This window comes from Haemaphysalis longicornis, unplaced genomic scaffold, assembly GCF_048455015.1.
Source record: "Haemaphysalis longicornis isolate Haplotype H1 unplaced genomic scaffold, Haemaphysalis longicornis Haplotype H1 scaffold_3, whole genome shotgun sequence".
NCBI classification, from domain to species: Eukaryota; Metazoa; Arthropoda; class Arachnida; order Ixodida; family Ixodidae; genus Haemaphysalis; species Haemaphysalis longicornis.
The window spans coordinates 228,698,215-228,715,756 of record NW_027526335.1 but is presented as its reverse complement, the minus strand read 5'-3'; the positions used below and the strand labels follow the sequence as shown (position 1 = coordinate 228,715,756).

Here is a 17,542-nt window from a genome sequence, read left to right as displayed (position 1 = left end):
GGCAGCAGCTCTAGATAGGCAAAGCCAAATTGACCTCATATTCTTAGATTTCGAAAAAGCATTCGACCGTGTCTCTCACTGCAAACTACTGCTTAAACTAAAACCTATTTTAAAGAACGACACTTTAGTTATCTGGATTGAAGCTTATTTGTCGCTACGAAAACAATGTGTGCAAATCAATGACACATCATCGTCACCTGAAAATGTAGGCTCAGGCATTCCGCAAGATCAGTATTAGGGCCGCTCCTGTTTATCGCCTTCATAAATGATATCGTTAGCGACATACGCGTCAAGATAAAGCTTTTTGCAGATGACTGCTTCCTGTATAACGAAATACGCAATTCAAGCGACCAGGCAGACCTCGCTAGCGGTAGTACAAACATGGTGCTCGAAATGGCAGATGACTATAAATTTTAAAAAGTCTGTTACAATGACCGTTACCCGCAAAAAGAATCCCTTAGTTTTCTCTTACAGCATCAACAACCAGCCTCTATCCGTCGTGTCTTCTTACAAATACTTGGGGGGAGTAATCACATCAGATCTTAAGTGGAATGAGCACATAACATACATTTACAATAAAGCAATGAAGAAACTGGGATTTTTAAGGCGGTCTATAGGAAACGCATCCCCTGAACTAAAACTTTTGTCATATAAAACATATATCCGACCTATTATAGAATACGCTTCGATTGTCTGGGATCCACACACGCAAACCTACATCACTAAAATTGAGAAAGTCCAGAGAAAATCAGCTAGATTTATTCACAATTCATACAGCTGGCGCACGTCCCCTTCAAGTCTTTTAAAAGCTGCAGAACTAGAGAACCTTGCAACAAGACGTTATCGAGACCGAATGAAATTTTTCTACCTACTCTACAATGGTCAAACAGGAATAGATAAAACTTTATACATTGTACCGGCTAGCCACCGTTGCACGCGCTCCTATCCCGATAAAAAGGTCAAACATTTTTTATGCAGGACTAACGCGTTTAAAAATTCTTTCTTCCCACGCACGGTTTCTGAATGGAACGCTCTACCCGCCGCCATTGTTGACTGCCAGACTGTTTCATCATTTCCTTCTGCACTTTCAAATAAATGATAGTTTTCATATCCCGTCTTTCCCCGTAAAATCGCGGCACGGAAAAATATCATGTGCTGATTTTTGAGCAGTTTCTCGTTCGTTGTCTGCTTTCTTGTTAATTTTTGTCTGTTTCCGAAGTGGCAAAGAAAAACATTTCTTTGTGCTGAATATTGTGCATTTATTTGTTTATTGTCTTCTAGCTTGTTGATCTGTGCTTGTATCGAATGCCCACTCCTGCCTAAGGCCTTGTAACAAGGCTGGCAGTACTTGTAAAATAAATAAAATAAAATAAATGCTTTGTACTCAATTGAGACATGGTGTACAAAGTGGGGCTTAAGAATAAATGCTACTAAGACAACTTCTATTACATTCAGCAACAAAACGAGTCCACACGGTTTTACTTATTCTTTAGGTAAAGCTACCATCAACAAATCTGATAAGGTTAAATATCTAGGCGTCACACTCACAAGTAACCTCAGTTCGGAAATGCACATTGATATCGTTTGTCAGGGTGCACTTAAGAAATTGGCATTTTTGAAAAGAAAGTTGCGCAATACCCCTCCTGCTGTGAAATTAAACGCTTACAAAGCACTAGTAACACGTAAGTTGGAGTATGCGGATGTTATTTGGAGCCCTTACCAACAATACTTGATAAGTAAAATTGAAAGAGTACAGAATTTAGCTTTGCACTTCATTTATTCTGTTTATTCGCGTCACTCGAGCGTAACCACTTTACGTAATAGGGCAAACCTCCAAAAACTCCAGCAGCGTAGGGTCATATCTAGCTTAAAATTTGTTCATCAGCTTTACTACGGTCATTTCAAATTGTCGCGGGAACTCTACATCAAACATTCAGTGAGACCTCATCAAGGTAAGACTATTTGGCAACCGATCAGTTACATTAATTTGCGTAACTTTTCTTTGTTTCCTGGAGAAATTTCTTACTGGAATATGTTACCTGAAGAGACGGTGAATTCTGTGTCGTTAGAAGTGTTTTCTCAGCGTATTGATAATAGAAGCTTTGGTTGAAGTGTTGTTTCACAATTGGAAGACATTATTATTTTCTTTTCTTTTCCACAAGCGATTTTGTAAGCATATTTACGCCTCCACCCATGTGTGTTGTACGTTTTAAAATTACGTCAAGCAACACTGATGTATTGTCGAGTTGTATGTTGAATTTCTGCCGATGTATTTCTTTGTCTTCACTCCTGCATGGGCCCGAGGAGGGCCTGCAGTATCTGTAAAAAAAAAAAAATAAGGGGCATGTGAACAATCGAACCCTCCCCCTGTGTTTTTGGTAAAGATGATGTTTGAAGATTATGTTTGAAGGCTAGGCAGGACTACAGTTTGGCAGTAATAAATAGAGCAGTTCTTGCACAAGACACGGAGCGCATGCTAGGTCAGGCTAGGCAGGACGCGGCATTTGCCACCAGACATTCCGTGCGCGAGCGACAAGACTGCCGAGAAGACGGGAACATTTCATACCCCCTCCCGCCCACGAACCCTTTTAGCGTTTGTACTGGCTTACAACAGCTTCGCTGGACATCCACTTTCGCAGGGTGCGATGACGACCATTTTTTTCAAAGTAATTCGCACCCAAAGTCGAATAAAGGAAAGTGAATAAAGGGACGCAAACACGTTGTAGCAGTACTGAAGTCTTTGGTAAGTGTTTTCTGGAGAAGCCATCATGCTTTCTCGTTCGAAGCAGGCAAGCAGTCTTAAGTGCTCCGAGGAATTTTCTAATGCACTGGAAAAATTTCCCCAAGCTAGAGGTTTTTGATTTGAAACAAGGCAGAACGGGAGGGCACAGAAAAATGAAAGAGATCAAGTTACCTTGTTTTCGTTCTGTATTTTGCTTACGTTTAAAAGGGCATCAAGTGCCGAAGGGCAACTGAGATTATTACGACACACACCAAACCGGACACCTAAGAATTTAGGCCACCTGGGGGTACTCGAAGTGGCCATGAAGCCAAAATAAACGTTTGTTTTCTCTTTACGTGTTCGTTCGTAACTTCCATTGTTTACTGCACCATTGCTACTGCTACTAAAGAATGGGCACTAAATGTAGGCGCAGATATCTCGCTCTGCAAATTTTTAATCCCTCTAATTTGCGTTGGATTTTGTCCACCTCAGCCAATCACAACGAGCTACCCATTATACGTCATCAGTTCATTGCGGAAAAGCAGCTGCTTTCTCAGTTGCCTATTTTGTTTTCCCCATTTTGTAGCTTTATTTTAGTGAAGCCTGTGTACAACCCCTGTCAGTGTGCCCTTTAAAAGAACCAAACTTGCATTTTGTCTCCATGAACCCTTTAACGTGAGCTGTCCTCCCTCGTTTTGCACTCTCTACCAGAAAACAGGCTGCACAGGCCTGCATTAAACACGCATGCTTCAAAATGCAGATGGCAGCTGTTTTAATGCGTAGCCACCTGTGCCTTTGGATTTACAAAAATGCAGATATCGCCGAAGGATCACCCGTAATCTTTATAATAGCGTAAATGGAGGTAACTGGTAGCGGGAAATTTTGAAAATTAAAAACTATCAGAAATATAAACAAATTATGGAAAGGGGTGAAATGTTTAAAGCCCTGCATATCCATAATATTGCAGATTTTGGGAGAGTTACACCTGTAATCGTTAAAATGGCGTAAATGGAGATAATTGGTCGAACAAAAAATGAAAAACTAAAAAAACAAAAAAAATAACAACATTACGGGAAATGGCGAACAGTGTGACGCCCTGCATTTCCACAATAATGGAAATTTCGCAGACGTTCCACCGGTAATCGTTGTAATACCGTAAATAGAGATAATCCATCGAAACCAAATGTGAAAAACGAAAAATAGGAAAAGTACAAAAAATAAATCGTGTAGCCGCAAACCGTACAACGCCCTGCATTTCCCCAATAATGCAGGTATTGCGGAAGTTCCACCTAATCGCTATATTAGGGTAAGTGGATATGATATTTTCGAGGTCGAATGCTATTTTTAAACCTTAAAACAATAAGAAAAGAAACCCTAAAACACCGAACTGTTGAATTCCCTGCATTTCCACAATAATGCCTGTTTGGCGAAAGTTCCACCTGTAACTGTAATAATAGCGCAAATGAAGATAAATTGTAGGACAGGATTTAGAATATCCCCAAAAAATGTGGCTCAAAAGAACTCAGACGCAAGACAAGGGTATTTGCGGCCACGAGTGGCTAGAGTTAACACGTGCCTTCTGCTGTCCTAGGAAAGCGAGGCATTCCTCGTGCAACCAACCCCAAGCCTCCTGGCCGTTGCTCATCAACCAAACTGTCAACGATCCACCACTGTCTGCCATGACCAGCGTGACGTAAAGACGCGACCTCTTGTGACGTCACAACCAACAGCGCCACCGGGACCATACTTAAAGGAGCCATGAAGAGAAAACAAAAGTTTGTTTTATTCGAAAGATTAGGTGTTTCATAGTACCCTAAGCGCTTTCCCGGAAGCAAATGATGCTTTATTCACTGAGAAATGAGGCAATTTAAGCGAAAATTGCAAATCTCCCTCTAAATTGCACATTTCGTGACGTGAACAATGGCGTCCATGAAACAGATACTTAGTATGTCGAATTTATATAGCACCCACACGCTTGAATCAAACAGGAACCGGAACTCGTGCCGAAACCGAGACGGCGGCCATTTTAAAAATACTAGTAAAACCTAGTGCACCCGCAGCCCTAGTCATGGAATCGCCTGATGCGGAGAACAAAACTCTCGCCGAGAATCTCGGGCTTGCATTTAACAACCTCAGACCACTTGAACGCTCAATGCTTCTAAGTGCACTAGCGGCAGGAGTTGTGGGATACGCGGATGGACCGGAAAGCGACCATTCCGCGATAGCCACAACAGACGAACGCCCAGCCGTCGGCACCGCTCCCTCGTCAGCCCCCTCGCGACGGACGAATACGGACTGGTACGTATGTGCCGTATTTTTATTACGGTTAATAATAGTTCAATTTCAGTAGAAGTATCGCTTATGCCAGTTGGGCGGTGTCGTGTATAGAAAGCCGTTCGCGCGAGCTCTCTGCTTCGACCAGAAAGATACGAGCGTCAATGCGCGGTGTGTACGGCATTTTTTCCCCAAGGCCAGAGCGCTTTGACGGCGATTTGACGAAGTCGGCGACGAGCGCCAGCATGTCCCAGGAGTGAGCTAAAGTAAGGGTTGCTGCCGTAATCACTTCCTCGGAAATGAAGCGAGCACACTCTACTTCCCTTAGCTCTCTTTCTCCTCTGTTTGCAAAGTTCAAAAAACGTAGCCACTTGCTTCGCCGAGGTTCGTCGTTGGGCAGCACATGAAAGGAGATCTCTTCACCGGCGGGGATGTCGCACTCCCTCGACGATTTGCCCGTACCACATGGGCATTTCAGGATGCAGCAACGAAATTTCATTGTGAAGTACTCGAACAAACAGAAGTTTTCAGTGGTTGTGAACTGGAAACGAGCTCCTAACATTAGCAGCAAGCCAACACCATTCCGAAACTGCGCCGACTGGCACTATTTCTCCGCTGCTTGTTGTTCCTTACTTCCCTCGTTTCTATTTTTACCTTTGCTGGTTGGCGATATGACGGCCAACCTCCTGTGAAGGGATTACGATACCAAGCAAGGTCGCGGCTGTGCGTGCTGTGACGGTTCGTTGGCCCTGAAGAGCATCGAACCCGAAAATTCGTCTGCGCGACGGTGGCGACGGCGAGATGTGGAGTTCGGCTGGCGGTAGTTTCGTACGCATTGGCGTACACGCTTGCGTGTTTATTCGGAACTTCAACCGTTTACTCCACCGTTCTTAGTGTCATAAAAGGAATGTGCAGTATGTTTAACGGGCATATAGCTCACTATGCAAACTGGTAAGCCCTGCCTAACTTGCGTTTGCTTTTCCGGCCTCCGCCAATCGCAGAGCATTCTCGTGTGACATCATAGGTTCTGTTGCGGGAAATGAGCTGGTGGGTCGCATGGTCATTCCCTTTTTTCCTAATTATGTAGCTTATTTGAGCGAAGTTTGTGTTAAAAGTGGTGTCAGTATGATTCTAACGAGGCAATCTTTCGAATGAACCAAACTTGTGTTTTCTCTTCATGGCTCCTTTAAACGCTGGGAAGCTGCTCACCTCCGGGATTTGCGGCAATGAGTGGCATACCGTTAACACGTGCCTTCTACTGTCGTAGGTAGGAAACTTTAGTTAACACTCACCATAATTGCAGGTACCACATTTTTATGAGGCCGTAAATCCCACCACGTGTATTGTTACAGTTGTGCCATGGGTGTCAACGTGTGTACGTACCGTGCACGCATCGGTAACTTCTTTCCCGCCCGAGCACTCGGGTGCTGTCTGGTTGATCGCTTCTTTGCTGCGTTTGGCCTAACCGGGGTACTTTCCTCTAAACCGTATCCACTGCTACTGTCTATGCACCTTGCGCTCCTGCTGTTATCAGGTGGAGATGTTGAAGCAAATACAGGGCCGAAGCTCGATGACGTGCTTCAACTTGTCAACGAGTGTAATGAAGAAACTAAAAAGGCTCTGGCAGAAATGAAACAGCATCTCAGAAGCATCGAAACTCGTGTTAGCGCTATCGAACAAAGTATGAAGAATGTGTCTTATTGTAAGGTGAACATCGATGCCGCCGGTGATTCCGTTAAAGAAGTGAAAGTTCACATTAACTAGGCCAATGAAGAGCTCGTAGATACTGTTGATGACATGAATAACCGCATGAGCAGAAACAATTTTATCATTAAGGGTCTTCATGAAGTTGATCATGACGACTACGTGGAATCGGAACGTATTGTAAGGGAATTTTTTTCTATGCATCTCCCGCGTGAAGTTGGCGACTTTGAACGGGCTCACCGCGTAGGTCGTAGTCGATCTAACTTTCATAGACCACTAACTGTAACATTTCTGCCTTTTAAATCAACAACGGAGGTTCTGAGTCTTCGACATAAACTAAAAAACCTCGAATCACCCAAAGTATGGCTTGAAGAAGATTTTTCTTCGAAGGTTCAGTTCGCTAGAAGGAAACTGCGTGAATTCGGAAAGGCAAATAAAACGGATGGAGAAAAAGACTATGTGCGCTTTAACAAGCTTCACATGGAACATGGTATTTACCGCTACGATTCATCCACAAACCAAGTCGTTCAAGTTTCTGCAAAAAAATCAGCCCTCCTCTAAGTGACAGACTGCTAGCCACTCACGCAGCTTCCAAACAATAGCCCAGTTTCCTTACTCCTACCAAACTTCCGCACTATATTTCCAAAGCTTGATGCCCTTAAAGCGCGGCTAGGTCAGCTGGTATACCCCCCAGGTAACCGATAATTGCGCCACTAGCGCCAATTTGTCCCCTGGTGCTTGGTAGGCCAAACTGTCAAACCAAAAAAAACAAGAAAAAATCCCTGATGTTATTATGGCAACGCTTGCGTTGATGCGCGAGGAGGAAACGCCGTGCCGCTTATCGTCTGCTATTGGCGGTGAGCGCGACCACGGGCGGCGCTGCGGCGCGCGCCTCCGTGACGTCAGCTTAGGGACTCTCGCACTTGTCGTCTGCTTCACTCGGGCTCGCTCTCCCGGCTGTTTATTTGCGCTAGGTTGCCGTCTGATGCTTGTCCGCACTAGATTTTGCGTATGCATAACTTTTTATCATAACAAAACCTTTCAAATCGCATACACCAGCTGAAGGCATTATTTAAAGTGTAGTTTTTGATACCGCTCCGGAAGAAACATTACCGGTGCCGCCCCAGTTTTTGCGTGAAGAGTCGTGAAGCGTGAAGAGTCGGAGTGAGCGTAAGCTTCAGTTTTCAGCAATCTTGAAAGCAAAGGGAGCCGGCAACAGCGAAAATGCAAGACCAAAACAAATACCAAGCCTTCGGGGCTGTCGGATTTGGCAGAAGCATTACGATATCCGGTAATCATATGTAAGGGAAAACAGTTTTTGCCACCTCGCCGAATGATCGAAAGCATTATATCACAGCACTTTACGTTGTAATAGCTTGAAATTATGCCGACATGCACTATGGGCCGCAAAAACTGTAGGTTGAGTTCCAAATAACCCACTGTGTGTATAGGCGCATGATGGTTTTATGCCAGGCTTCTAACCAGTATGGATCCGGTTTATTGAGCAAAACGAGTCGCGTCTACGGTAAAGATACAGTAACACTATGTTTGTTCAGACCTATAGGGATATTTCAGTACATTCCCCACAGCCACATCGCCCCAATATTCAGATATGCGTCATAAGAAAACTGCGCTCAAGAGGAGGAGGAGAAGGAGGAGGAGAAACTTTGTTTAACAGTAAAATCGAACTGATTAGTGGGCCGGGTCCTCAGTACAGGACAAGAGAGTAATTTCTTCGATTCAAAGAACGCCATCCCGAGTAAACCATGATGTGTTCTTTACGCCTGGAAGGGGTGGCTACCAATAAAGAGCTGTTTGGAAATATTCATCGCTTTCGATTCATGTAATATATGCACGGATACTATTTATTGCGTTCGTTAGCTAGTATATCACACCTTCAACACCGTAATCATGTCATAATTGTTTGGGTTGAGAGTAAACTCGTTATGATAACGATGGTTACGGTAGAAATTCGCAGCACAAAAGCCGCCTTCGAGTACTCTGGACAACGTACGTTGTCTTGAGCGCGATCGCGGTAGCACGAACCTTCTCATTCTATTTGCATGTGAATAAACAACGGACGCTGCTAATATACATCTTCTTGCACGCAACCATGACGAAAGCGAATTTGTGAAGAAGGGAATGTATGTTATATTACCCTCAAGAAAATATCCACACGATCTTTGTGGTCCTCCCAAACATCCCAAAACCTACTACTAATAAGACGTCAGTGATGGTGCGGAATATTTAATGCTTTGGGCACAAAAAAAAAGAACATCAACTCGATACTAGTCAACAACGAAGGAATAGAAGACAACCGCTTTGTTTCCTGCTATGCAATGCGCGTGTAGGGGCACTTTCCTTGGCACGTTGTATTAGACTGTTCAGTCTTCAAAGAGCATCCCCAAAATACTGTATGCAAGCCTACGCGCTTTGAATATTTATTGGGGAGCTCTGAGCTCTGAGCGCTGAACCTCGCGTATAAGCTAGAAAGGACAAGTTACGCACGATCTTCTGACCGATGCTCTGAAGAAAGTTGTTCTCTCTCTCCTCGTGTGTGGCAAACTTGTGGGGGATACAGCTTGAAATTATTCATGTGTCAGAAGCTGGTAAAAATACCTGAGTTACTAGAAATACGCTTTTTGATGCACTAAAGCAACAAAGCGGGCGATTTCTAGCACAGGCGCTGCTGCCCCTCACAAGCGGAGTGTAGCAGACGACAGCGGAGCGAGTCCCTAAGCCGACGTCAGAGCCAGGGGGCGCCACTCAAACATCTCACCTAGGGTGCCTCGATGCGCGCCCGCTCCGCTGAGGGTGAGGATATCCGCGTCGTCTGCTAGCGCGGCCGCCATTTTCTTGCATCCGCTGGACGCGGGGCGCGCGTTCGCTGCGTGTAGGGCGCCTCGATGCGCGCCCGCTCCGCGCTAGCTGCGTGACGCACCTTGATAGAGCTGGTCTCGCTAACAGTGTCAGCTTGATTCGGCTTTACTTTTGATATGAATTCTTTTTCTAGGGTAGATAAACAGGAGAGTAATGTTACTGGTGATAGATTCGCTATTTCGAGATGATTAGCGAAGGTATAGCGAATATATTTTTTTTACGATAGGTGACCACGGCGGGCAACTTCTCGCCGTCGTTGTTATACCGGCGCCGTGAACTTGCTGTCGTTGCGCCTACATCTGAACATAGGAGAAATATGCGAAGTACACGAAGGAAGTGTACTCAAGTACGAATATTCGGCACATTTACGGCACTGAAACTATTATGCCGTACTTACATAGGATTGCCTGGCGCAAACTGTGTCATGCATGCACTCTGCAATCTAAATGTGATTGACCGATTGCTGAGGTTTCACGCGCCTACGCTACACAGGCGGTGAGGCGCGCCATATTTTGGGGCTCAGGATTAATTTTGACCCCCTAGGAATCTTTAACGTGCGCCGAAATATCGAACACATGAGCGTTTTCTTTTTTCGTCTCCATCAGAAAAGCGGCCGCCGCGGCCGAGAATTGAACCAGCGTTCTTGGGCTGCAATTTAAACATAAGGCTTATGTAGGAACAATCATTTAATACCTTGAAGCACAAATACACTATGTACAAAATGATGACGAACAACATACTCCATTGCAGTTGCATAATACATTATGTACAAAATGATGACAAACACTTCACTGCAGTTATAATACAGCTAGTGATGATTACGCTCAAATGTTATTCATGCTAATGTGCATATATACAAAAAAGCTAATGCTGAATACAGTGTCTACGGGAGACTAACACCTGCACAAGTTTTGCTTCCATGACCTTCGGCACGTGTGACTGGGTACTGGCGTAGATGGATGCGTTGCCGCAGTCTTGCGTAGGTGGCTATTAGCATTTTGCATATTGCTTCCCCGTGGTCTGCGCAGGTATTCAGGCATGGCCGGTCGATCTTCGCTAGGTATTCTGTCAGCGATTTGAGCGGCGACTTCATCGTGTGTATACTGTTTGTACACCACGTGTTGACGCCCGTGCAGTGCTCCTCGTAGTTCTTCAGAGTGCGGATGACTTCATTGCTGGGATAGATCAAGTTGTGTCCGTCACTTACATACTCCTTCAGAACTGTTAAAGAGGCGTATTCATTGTTGGGTGCTCCAAGTAGGGCGTCCTTGCATTGTGAACAAGGCACGTACTTTAACACGCTTTTCAGAATGAAGCCTCCAAGTTAGTACAAAATGCAACATTCCGTTGAGGTTAGCCCTTCAAGGAACAAAACCTCAGAGTCGTCGATTTCTTCAGAGAAAGTTTCGGAGCACTGTTTCTTTGCTTGAGAGAGGAGGTCGACAAGGTACTCTCGATCGTCAAGCTCATAGCTTGTTGCTCGGGGTGTATGCAGGAACTGGCTCACACTCACGAGCCTGAGAGCACATTTCAAATCGTACGCCGTCGGCACTGGCTTCATTAGGCGGACGACAGAAAAAAGATTTTCGAGACAGTCTTGAAGTAGCCTGCTCGTTAGAAAAAACTCGTAGCGGTCATCGCCCAGGAAAACTTCTTGCAGGCGAAGGACAACTGTCGTCGAAATGAGGAGCCCGGCTTGGGATGGCTTCCATTGAGAAGTGGCGCCCATATGCATGCCTTGAATGGTTTCTACTGCGAGGCGCAAGGTTTTCAGAGCTGCATAATACTTTTCCATGTTTCGGTGACTTAAAGCTAAAGAGGGGTGGCGTGATGACATCAAGGCATACCACTTTGACACCAGATCCATGAACCATGCGGTCGTTTCGGCAGCTGCTTCGAGTTTCCCTTCTTTTACCCAAAATCGGATAGCAGGTGCAGCTTCTCGAAAGAATTGGAGAGCTATTCCAACCTTCATTTTTGTGAAGTGGCCATTGCTCACATGAACCTTCGATAAGGCAGGGGCTACTTTAAGTTCCCTCTCTGCATCGAAGTCCACCACTGCCTTGATGTGCTCCAGTTTGACTTTCGGTGACGGGAGTTTGTTGTCGAGCACAGTGGCCTCGCTCAGTGTAAACTCTTCGGAGCTTAAAAGTTGCCCCCGTAAGTTCTTCAAAACATGTGCTGCATCAGCGGTGAAAAAAAGCTCTTTACCGTCCAAACATGGATGTGGTATGGAGCACACTGTTGTGGAATTTCTGTGGCTTGAAAACCCGAATTCTCGCCACATTCCTCGATTTGCTGATCCCATGTCACACGTGACTGCACGTACCCTGAGGGAAATCTGGTTACAGCGCCGGACGATGTCGAGCACATAGTCTTTGAGCAAGGCACCGTCCACGTGTTTGCCAGTGAATTCATACCCGATGACCTGCTTCCACCGCTGATTTATCCCGCCCAACATGAACACCAGAGCCTTATTGGCGGGCTCGTCTGGCTTTGAAGGAAGTGTTGTACCCCCAAGGAGAATGTCTTCCATCTCGTCTAAAAATAGCACACAGTCTTTTTCCACGTCTTCCATACTTTCAGCCTTGCACTTCATGACATCAAAAACTTCTTGAAGAATTCCTGGAAGAAATTTCAGTCCCTGGATCCTCCGCGCCAAAGTCCGGCTGGATGGAAGAGGGTAACCCAGCTTCCTCAATGTTTCGTAGCCGGTCGTTCTGCAAGCGAACCTAATTTGCAAACCTTGTTTAACTGTCTCCGCAGACCACGTATGACCCTGGGTGCTGTTCTTTGAAAGAGCAGAAATTTGATCTGCATTCAAAAAACGTGAATTTTTTGCGAAATTATCAGCCTTGTTTTCAAGCTTTTGAACTTGCTTTTTGAGGCTTTGAATTTCGTTCTTAGCATTTGTGTGGTGTTCTTGAAGCATGGCGTATCTTCTTTCTATGTCTGCCAACTGCTTTTTAAGCTCAGCACAATCCCTGTGTGTCTCACTAGCTGTGAGAGTTTCATTTGTCGAGTTCGGAATTCCGCCATTCAAAGCACCTGGACTGTCGAGTTGGAGGTTGTCCGATGACGTCTCTTGTGATGCTGTGCGAGTTGGCTCGAGGAGCATTTCCGCTGTCTCTCGTGTTACGTGAGCTCCTTCAGTGGGGTTATCAACCTCTTCATTGGTGGATGTGGGTTCAGGCTGGGTTCTCTCTTTGGGTGGCTTTCGCTGCTTTGGAGCAACTGGAAGCAGAAAGATATGCAGACCAATGATAAAATTACGCACTAAGTTCAGGGAAACCGCGGTAATCAAGACAAAGAACGAAGCGGAAACAATGCACGACAAGAGTCTGAGCAATTACACTTATAATAATTCACTAGAGTGAGCGATTGTGCCTTTTCAAGTGGAACTGGATTAAGTGGATGCGTGAGGTTAAGTTTGTTGCGTGGGCTGATCGACACTACAATTTAATAGGTGGAACTGACTCCCGATAAAAGCAGGAGAAGCAGCATCGATACATATATATACATACATGCAGGCACGCATAACGTGTTAAAGTCAAAATAAGTGAAGCATGCCAGACCGATGGCTCAAATGACACTGGAACGTTTCCGAGCGGCCACCTCTGATTTTTTAAGTAATGTACGCACTTATACAAAAACACGCCGTGAATCAAACGGCAAATGCCTACCTCTGAATGGGAAAAGCGTTGGCACAGCATTCGGCTTCAACTTCTTCCATCCATCTGCCCGGTTTCGTTCGAAACAGGGTTCTTCAAAGTGAGCCTGCACGAAAAATTGTCAATATAGGTTCCTTATTCTTCCGTGAAATAAGAATAAATGACGTTAAGCCAAGAAAATGGAACAAACTGGCATCCACACGCGTATCGGCTCACATACGCACACATTCACAAAATAGAGGTGTAATTCAAACATTTATTTTCACCTCCATGCGCTACTTTTATGACATGATAAGCGAGAATAAATGTCTTAAATATCATAACAATTTTCGTGCACAACAACATGTATGACAGACCTTCACTTGAGACAATGCGGAGAAACGCGAGCATAACGCGTCGCAGGCAGTTTTACGCTTCAGGATATATCATTCTACTGTCAAAAATGGGCTTTGGGGGAATTAAGCGTGATGCGCCGGGATGGCGCTTCGGGACTGAGAAAGATCGCACACATTCTTACAACGCGCGCGTTATTTCGTGATACAATCTGCAAAGCGCCGCACGTTTCATATCGGCCCCCCGCTTTAAGAGGCTACGTCCATTTGCTACAATCAAATATCAAAAGGCCGCAAAGGCATGATGAAACCCCCAACATAAACACATAAAACTGTACGTCTGGTATCTAGAAACAGTCACACCGACAAACTGACAATAGCCCCAAATGCACTTGGCACTGGTGAGAAGCCGGGTACTTACACTGCATATGCAGGAGTAGTTCGTCGGCTGCCACTTGTCCCGCTTTATCTTCACTGTCCACAGAAGCCGTCTTTTTGGGTCTCGCGGAAACGAAAACATCCTCCAACCATTTTTAGCGCTGTTTGAACACTGGGGAACGCAGCACCCAGGCATTCTGCAAAGCGACTGTGCGAAGAGTCCCGCTTTCCGCGCTCCTAGCGCGGGAGTCGCCGGGAGGGGAATGCAAGAAAATGGCGGCGGCGCCTCCCGAGAACCGGTCTTGTCGGCGACGACCCCTTCAAAGAGTGGCACCACCCTCCGCGGAGCGGGCGCGCATCGAGGCACCCTAATCTCACCGCCAATAGGTTTGAACGAGCGCGACAGTCTTTCTGTGCCGCGAGCGTGAACAAACACCGCTAGCATTTTGCTTTTCAGATTGTGTTGCTGCTGCACATATTGTTTTCGACAGCCTAGAATTCAGTTGCTACTTCGCTTGGACGTGCACAATACATTTGTTTGGATATCCTTCTTAGTTGAATACGCGCGAGCCAGCACGCCCTGAAGCGTGAAAATTTTGTTTGGGGCAGAAAAAGTAGTAGGCGGGAAATGTGGTTTATTCACTGATTTTATTAGCAACTTATCGCAAGCGAAGTTCAATACATGCCACAATAGCACACAGCTATGTCTCTCGTATAGTAAGTAGAAATGTCCGCATTCTGTGTCGGTTACACAAATATAAGAGACATCGTGCAATTCATCGTATACAGAAAATTGCTGCAGAGGTCACCACGTTCATTTGCTATTAAACATTCGTTGAAAACGGTGCTTGACATCGTGTTGTGAACACGCGTACGTTTGTGTTGATCCACCCGCGCTTGCGCCGCGCGTATGCAAGCAACGCCATCTGGTTGCTAAGCGTGCAAATGGTGATGCCGTGACGTGGCCGTGACGTTCACCTAGCTGTGTTCCTATTGGCCGCAAGTTCTGGCCCCTCTATCGCCTCCACGCCGCACGAGCGTTCGCCGGGGATGCTCGATCGTTCCCAACATTTGGCACTTTGCCGCAGCAACGAGAACAGGTCGTTTCGCCGCACGAGCGGCGCCGCATCTGCGAATTCGCAGGGAAAATCGCACCATGTAGAACGGGCTTTAGTCGTTGCGCTGCTGAGGAGGAGGACGTGGTGGGTTCGATTCGCGGCCGCGGCAGCCGCTTTTCTGATGGAAGCGAAAATCAGCAACACCCATGCGTACGAGATTTCGGAGCACGGTAAAGATCCCCAGGTGGTCAAAATTAATCCGGAGCCATCCACTATGGCGCGCCTCATCGCCTGCTTTGCGTCGGCGCGGTAAACCCTACAATAAATCAATCAACCATGAAGAATCAATCGTTTATGACACCGCCGGCAAAAGATTGTATTGCCAGTGACGTATGCTAAACTGTGTTCACACAAGTTCCCGTGGTCTTTTTATTTAGTTGGTGCTATTTTGATTTGGAGGACTAGCCCTCGTACGAACGTGTCGAGCACCCCTTAAGCGGATTTCCTGAAAGCCCTGCTCACTCAGTTCTTCAGTTATAGCGCCAGATGAAAGTGGTACAAACTTTCCGGGAATAAACATGCGCCTTTCACCCCCCAGGTCCTGGTCACTAGTCACTGCTTGTATTCCTGCTTGGTGCTGAGCAGCGAGATATTTCATCGTTCTGTAAGTAACCGACTATGCCGAGAGGCCGTGTCAGGGTTGAAGCTGGTGAGTGGTGGCAAGTGTTGTTGGATGAATCGCTGTGCATCCTGCTAATATTTGCTTGGTTCTCCTTGCACCAAACGAAGTAAGCGTTCCTGCCTGTTCTGGCTCGGGTACATTTTGCTCATTAGTGGGGTGTGCGGGTTCTGCTCTGGTTGAATTGGCCTGCATGCCATTGAAGTGGTGTTTTTTTTTTTTTGTTTGGCGGCGTCATTTTGGCGATGCACGGACGACAGTTTTTCTTTATAAATAATGGGGAAATGTGAAGTTTTAAGAATTTAGAAATGTGCGCATAGATTCGTTTCTTAACCACTCCTCTTCGAAAATTGTAGAAAACATGAAAATGTATTCTGCTCTGATATTTGCTACATTAACTGCTCGGCAGCATTTTTTTGTGCATTCTCAGGATTTTGTTTTCCGAAAATTGTATTAATCTGCCCCGTTTTCTAAAAGTTAGTGCCGTTCGAAGCCGGCGCTTCTTTTATTGTTTCATAACAAAATTAATTACTGATCAGTTAGCTACTACAGTTAAACCAGGATGTAGCGACCTTTATGTGACGAATTATTGGATTTAACGAAGTTTTTTTCATTCCCCTTTGCCAGCCCCATTGAAACCTATGCGTTTGCGACTTCTATGTACCGAAGGCTTTGTGACGGTTAACTTTCATGTAACGAATTCGCTACACTGATGAAGTATTGTTTTTTGTACTGCTTCCTGAAAAATCCGCCGGTGATGTGTACTAAATAAGTGGATTTCCCGTGCACCGCAAAATACTGTGCGTTTCGAGGTGTGATTTTGGTGTCGGTTAGGTGCTAGGCCTGCGTGCAGTCGCGCGTCTCCACTGGTATGTGTAGTGTTGGTTCGTCAGTAATAATTTCTGCTTCAGAAACCGAAAAGTTTTGTCTTTCCAAGATAAGCTCGCAATTGCAAATGCCGTCTCCGCCGGCAAGTAAGAAAAACGTCGCCGTCCGGTACAGTACTCATCAATACTCGGGAACAAGTTAAGAACGGCAATAGCTCATGTACGGTATGACTCCGCCGAAGCGACGGCCGGGAAGGTCAACAGGCGGGCCCGTTTTGAAAGAAGACTTCTATGAATGCATGATCCATGAGCTACACAGCGCGAAAAACAACCAGGGACAAGAAGAAGACTAGAATCAAGCGCTGTTTGTAGTCTTCTCGTCCCTGGTCTTTTTTCGCTAACGGATTACCAACTAGCCGTACCCCCGCGCTTTTAGGTTTCTCACGTAGTTTGTTTGTCGTCGGTGCAGTACACATATTAAGTCTAAAAACTCAAGAAAACGGCTCGTGTCAGGTTTGAAATATTTCAAGTATCCCACTACTCGCGCCGCGCGGTGTAACAATCGGCTGCGGTGATGAAGCCCAGCCGCAACTTCCGTTTCCATCTTTAAGTTGTACCGAAGTATAGCACCCTCTCACCGATTATGAATGCGGTAAGGAGCACAAATTTCGCAAAAAGGCGTCCTTTCAGCGTAAGTTTGGTCCTTGAAACGCGTTAAAGCGCCGGAAAGTTTCGAAAGCAGAAGTGATACTTAAAGGAGCCATGAAGACAAAATACAAGTCGGGTTTATTAGAAAGACTGCTTAGTCCCGATAAAAATGACACCAAGATCATCGCAATCTTCGAAGAAATAACGGAGATTTTAAAGAAAATGTGTGAAGCAGTCGCGACCCCCTAGCCAAGTTCCCGCAACTTTTCTATGACATCACGGAACCTTGTTTGTGCGATTGGCGGCCGCCTAACTGACCTGTCGCGACGACACATGACTGGACGTCTGTAATGGGGCCTCTGGTTCCAT

At 45.7% G+C, this 17,542-nt stretch overlaps 1 pseudogene; it reads right to left on the bottom strand.

The window, feature by feature from the left end:
• Nucleotides 1–11,925: 11,925 nt before the first annotated feature.
• Nucleotides 11,926–14,319, bottom strand: LOC144175747 (uncharacterized; annotated as a pseudogene).
• Nucleotides 14,320–17,542: the final 3,223 nt, after the last annotated feature.